Source organism: Phodopus roborovskii, unplaced genomic scaffold (genome assembly GCF_943737965.1).
Source record: "Phodopus roborovskii unplaced genomic scaffold, PHOROB, whole genome shotgun sequence".
NCBI lineage: Eukaryota > Metazoa > Chordata > Mammalia > Rodentia > Cricetidae > Phodopus > Phodopus roborovskii.
In genome coordinates, this window is record NW_026126433.1 from 36,757,030 (window position 1) to 36,762,849 (window position 5,820).

Here is a 5,820-nt window from a genome sequence, read left to right on the forward strand (position 1 = left end):
TATGCTCTCTGAAAATAAAGTGTATTTAAACTAAAGATAAAATGTTACCCCATTGAAAATGAAATACTGTGATGTGTGGCAGGGAGTGGAAAAATGTTCCCACAGATGAGTCCAAGGACTGTAGTGATGGGTCAGCCAGGAAAGACACTTGTCACCAAGCCTGATGACTTGACTTCAGTCCCTGGACTGACATGGTTGGAGAAGATGATAAATTCTACAAGCTGTCCCGTGACCTCCACACAAGCACTGTAGCACACTATCTCAGGGTTTCTATTGCTGTGAAGAGACACCATCACCATAGCAACTCATAAAGGGAAACATTTAATGGGGTGGCTTACAGTTTCAGAAGTTTAGTCCATCATCATCATCATGGCGGGCCATGGCAGGGTGCGGGCAGACACGGTGCTGGAGCTAAGTCTTACATCTTGATAGACAGGCAACAGGAATTGACCTGAGACACAGGGTGTGGCAAGAGCATATTCAAGCCCTCAAAGCCTACCTCCACAGTGACATACTTCCTCCAACAAGGCCACACCTCATAGTGCCACTCCTTTTAGGGCCATTTTTGTTCAAACCACCACAGGCAAGCGCATGCACACACACACTAAATAAATACAATTTTTAAAAAATTAATGCATCTGCTGGGCAGTGGTGGCACACACCTTCAATCCCAGCACTAGAGAGGCAGAGGCTGGTGGATCTCTGTGAGTTCGAGGCCACTCTGGTCTACAGAATGAGTTTCAGGACAGCCAGGGATAGCTCTTATCCAGAAGTTTGAAAATCTGGAAATTAAGGTTTTCATTTCTTCTGAGTCTAGAGACAGAATGTTGAGGGAATAAAGGGTAATGAGGTCCTCGGAGAAGTGCGTTTAGTGTCAGGGACAGAGGCACAGCTGCATGTTGTTATCCACTGCAGCCTGAGGACTTCCTTCCCTTTATCTTCGAGGAGTCTCACTCAGGTAGAACTGGATCCTTGGCTTTACCGAAGCAAAGAATTTCAAGATGCACCTGAATAGGAGTTGGAGTAGGGGAAAAGTCATCTGAACTTAGATTTTAAGTGCCAAATTGAGGAGCAGTACTGGAGAGTAAAGACACAGGCACACTTCTCTAAGACAGCCGCCCTTCATTGTCTGTAAGACCGTTACAGATAAGATTTTGGTTTGTTTTTGGAAGGTATTATCTTCAAAAGATTATGAGGAAGTTAACTTGTTAAAGAAGTTACACGCATTTTTTTTTTCATGTGAGGCACACATGCCGAGTCATACATGGATGTCAGGAAAATTCCAAGGGAGTTGTGTCTCTCCTGCCTCATGGGTTCAGGGCATTGAATTCTAGTGTCAGGCTGGTGGCAAGCACCCTTACCTACCTAATCATCTCAGATCCTTGCTAAAGAAGGTACTCAGTGAGACCACAGAGGGTTCCAGAGGTGCTCCTGAAAGGGAGAAAATTGATAGGGCAGCTGACAGATCACCAAAGTACAGGAAGTTAGGGTATCTTTATTGGGCTTGAGTGATAGGATGTAAGTTCAATTCTCAGTACCCACCGGAGACAACTCACAATGCCAGCTCCAGGGCAGCTCCCAACACCTCAGGCCTCTGAGGGTACCTGAATGCACGCACACATACACACACACACACACACACACACACACACACCAATTTAAAAAAAAAAACAAAAACCACATTTTTATCAACAAAACCAACCAACCAAACAGTGACAACAACAAACCCCCACAGAGTTAACAGCTTATTTGTGAGATCCCCAGCAAATGTCTAGAAGAGGAATAAGGCCCTACCTGAGGTCACAAACATCCAGGCCATAAGACAGGCTCACTGTTATTTTAACATAAAATATCTTATATGTAAGAACTATTATATACATAATTTTTAAAAATTACCTGCAGTTGGCAACTTTTCTAGTAAAAACATCCAAGTATTGCAAGTATTGGAATTCTTGTTTCAATCAGAATCTGAAGAGCGTGTGTCCCCCACCCCCTTTTCTTTCTTCTTTCCTTCCTTCCTTCCTTCCTTCCTTCCTTTCTTTCTTTCTCTCTCTCTCTCTCTTTTTTTTTTTTTGGCAAGGCCCCATAATTCCTCCTGGCTGGCTGGCCTTTCAGAAGGCTATGCCACCAGGCATAGGCATATCCTTCAGCGTAGCTGGGACAAAACGTCCCTCAGGATTCAGACTCACTGTACCATGCAACCACCCACATCGGTTTCATGAGGACCTCATTCTAGGAATGTGTCCTGGACTGGGTCACAGCCTGCCCTGGTTTGTTTTATATTGCTGTGATGAGCACTGTGACCAAGAAGGCTGCTGTCCATTGAGGGAAGCCAGGGCAGGAACCCATGGAACCTGAAGACGGGAGCTGAAGCAGTGGTGGGCGTGGAGGGTGCAGCTGAGTGGCTTGCTCCTCCTGTTTCATTCATTCTGCTTTCATTTGTTTGTTTGCCAGTGTTTTTGTTTTTTGAGACAGGGTTTCTCTGTGTATCCCTGGCTGTCCTGGAACTAGCTCTGTAGACCAGGTTGGCTTCGAACTCACAGAGATCTGCCTGGCTCTGCCTCCCAAGTGCTGGGACAGAAAACAATCACCATCACCTGGCTTCGGTCTGCTTTCTTATTGCACCCAGGACCACATACCTGTCCAGGGGTGACACTGCCCAGAGAAGGCTAAGCCCCTCCTGACAACAATCACTAATGAGATAAAACTCTCTGATGAAGGTAATTCTAAACTAAGGGTCCCTTTTCTTAGAGGACTCTGGTTTGTGTCAAACTGACAAAAGCTATCCAGCATCACATTCTTCTGCCAAGACTGGAGTCTTTTCTATCCTAAGGCAACTGCTGCTAATTACTGAACTGAACAAAAAGGTAGGTAAGTAAATAAGATCAACAAGTTAGCCTAGTACCCGGGGTGCAGAAAATAGAAGATAAACTCCTTAGCTGGCCATGATGGCTCACGCTTATAATCCCAGTACTCAGGAGAGTAGGCAAGCCAGGATGGCTGCTGAAGATTTGAGGGCAATCTGAGTTTCAGTGTGCTGCCCTGAAGGGGAGGAGATGATAAGCGTGATAGCTATAGTGAATTCGGGTAGGAAAGGACACATAGACTCTCAGTGTGTGCAGACTGGTACCTTCAAACAACTGAAGAGATTACATTGCCTTAGTCAGTAAGTAATAATCTCTGCTTCATTAGGAAGTAGACTTCTTCGGTGTCTGGGGCACATTTTTTTCCAGTTCGATTTTCATGAATAAACTACCCTGGCATCCAGAACTCATTTAATATTTTTAAAAGCAGCCTCACCATTTTTGCCTCCAGCCCTAAGAATTAGAGACTTGAGCTAGGGCAGTTTCAAATAAAACAAAGGGCGGAGACTGCATGTTAGAATACCAATGCTGTAATTTTCTGGTGTCAACCCCTAGGGGAAAAAATGAACATGTCAGGGTCCAGACCCACTGTGTGCCAAATGTTTGCTGGACAAATGAGCAAGAAACAAATGAACAAACTGATGAAGCCATGTTTGAGAAACAAATGTGTCCATGCAGGATAACCCACTGCCTGTTTGTTATTTCTTTTTTGTCTTGTTTTGTTTTTTGAGACAGGGTTTCTCTGTGCCTTGGAGCCTGACCTGGAACTCACTTTGTAGACCAGGCTGGCCTCGAACTGACAGACACCTGCCTGTCTCTGCCTCCCAGGTGTTGGGTGGTAGCAAGTGCCACCACCATCCCTGTTTGTTATTTCTTATGTGTTTAGCTATTTGCTAGGATGGTGATTCTCAATTACTATTCCTGAGAGTACAAAATGTGTATATTGACAATGAATTTGGGACAAATTGTGGTCATTTAGTATTACTGAATATTACAATTGATATAAGCATCGATGAAGCGTTTAGAGATAGGAAGCTGTGATTTTTTTTTTTTTTTTTAAATAGGGAACACAGGAGCCATGCTATTCTTTTCTGTACTGTTACAATTTTAGTGTATGTTGTGTGTTGTGCTGCTGAAGAAAACACAAGCTGTATTGTTTTTTGGTTTTTTGTTTGTTTTGTTTTTTTGTTTTTTTGCTAACTAAGGATAATGGGCAATTTGGACACAATTACACAATTAGGTGCCATTTAAGCAATAGGATTTAGAATTAGTATTGGGTGTTTCACCCCAAAGAAATTATGGGAAGTAATTCAGGCCTGCTCTGATGCATGCTTTTTAAATAAATTAAATTAAAATCATAAATATCACAGCAGTTGGGAGGCAAAAGTAGGCAGGGCTCTGTGAGTTCAAGGCCAGCCTGGTCTACATAGTGAGTTCCAAGCTACTCATGGCTCTATAGTGAGACCATGTTCAAGAAAAATATTGGCTTTGATATGTTAAAAGATCCTTCCACACCCAAGGAAGTTGGAGTCTGGGACTTATCAAAATATGAATAGTTTTTCCAGCTGAAAACAAAACCATAACAGTCTCAAGCAAAAGTTCAAGGGTGGAAAGGTGGGGATTTGAAGAGCAGTACTGTAAAATATGTAATGGGAAGAAATATACAATTTCACCAAAGCAAGAAAGTGTGAAATACCGCAACGCAACATTGAAAACTCAGAAAGTGGCATTTGGCTTTTGGACACTGTCACTTGTAGTTTATTAGCTACAAAGACAGAATTCAAGTTTTCAAAATAGTAGGTCAGTATTACACTAGCAATGATGCCCTTGCGTTTTAAACAGAGAAAAAGAAAAATTAAAAGTTAAGTACAAACTCCAAACACAGGAATGACCATAAGGGGGCGCCAACCTAAGTATTTCAATAGACCTTTATGATGACAAGAGGTGAGACACTATGCCGGCTCGTTGGTCTAGGGGTATGATTCTCGCTTAGGGTGCGAGAGGTCCCGGGTTCAAATCCCGGACGAGCCCTCATTTTGCAACCTTAAACTTTTTGGGTGAAAGTTGAATAAACGCACAAAATATTAGAAACCTAAAATTTTTCTTTCAAAAACAAAACAAAATCCAGCACACTTTACATTCAAGTTCCAATGGAAGGAATGACGTGGTAGCGTGAATGTCTTCTAACCGTGCCCTTCCCAGCTTATTCCGACCGCAGCGCCTGTGCAGGGACCGTGATCGGTAGCTTGCAGCCGGGTTTAAACCACCGCGCCTGGGCTGCTGTGTCCTGAGGCGCGGCGACGGCTTCCAGGGATTCTGGAACGCCACCCTGCCAATCCCCGACGGCTCTGGCACGTGTGGGAACGTCTGGGTCACCCAGGTTTCTGCACCGAGCGTGTGCTTCAGTGTCCGGCCCTACTGACTCACATTGAGGCCAGCTGGTCCTTAGCTTCGAAAATTAAGTCGATGGATAGCCGAGCTCCGAGGGCCCGAACAGTCTCACTTGGGTCTTTGGGTGAGACGTGAAAGAAAAAAATGAGGCCGATTTTAATAATCTCCAGTCTGTAGAGTGAAGGGGGAGGAAACAAAAAACAAAAACAAAACCAGGGCTCGTCCGGGATTTGAACCCGGGACCTCTCGCACCCGAAGCGAGAATCATACCCCTAGACCAACGAGCCGTTCTCAGTGACGCCGTTCTCGGCGTCTCCCTTCAGCTCTCTCGTGCCATCGTCGCTGACCCGGCCGGGAAGCCTCTTCGGTGTGCGCCGTCCTCCGGGCTCCGGGGCACCGGGCTGGGACCCCTTCCCGGCCGCCGGCCGAGGCGAGTGCGGGGGTCGCCTCTGCCCAGAGGGCCGCTCGGGAGCCGATCGCCGCCGCCGCCCACGGGCGCCCGGTCCTCGGCCGCGGTCACAGGGAGCCCTGCAGGGGAACCGGGACGGGAGGGAGTCGGTGCCGC

At 45.6% G+C, this 5,820-nt stretch overlaps 2 non-coding genes across 2 annotated transcripts; one reads left to right on the forward strand and one right to left on the reverse strand.

The window, feature by feature from the left end:
* The first annotated feature begins 4,823 nt into the window (after window positions 1-4,823).
* Trnap-agg (transfer RNA proline (anticodon AGG)) lies at window positions 4,824-4,895 on the forward strand. The gene has a single exon. It is a non-coding gene; the product is annotated as a tRNA-Pro (tRNA).
* Window positions 4,896-5,470: 575 nt separating this feature from the next.
* Trnap-cgg (transfer RNA proline (anticodon CGG)) lies at window positions 5,471-5,542 on the reverse strand. Its single transcript has one exon. It is a non-coding gene; the product is annotated as a tRNA-Pro (tRNA).
* Window positions 5,543-5,820: the final 278 nt, after the last annotated feature.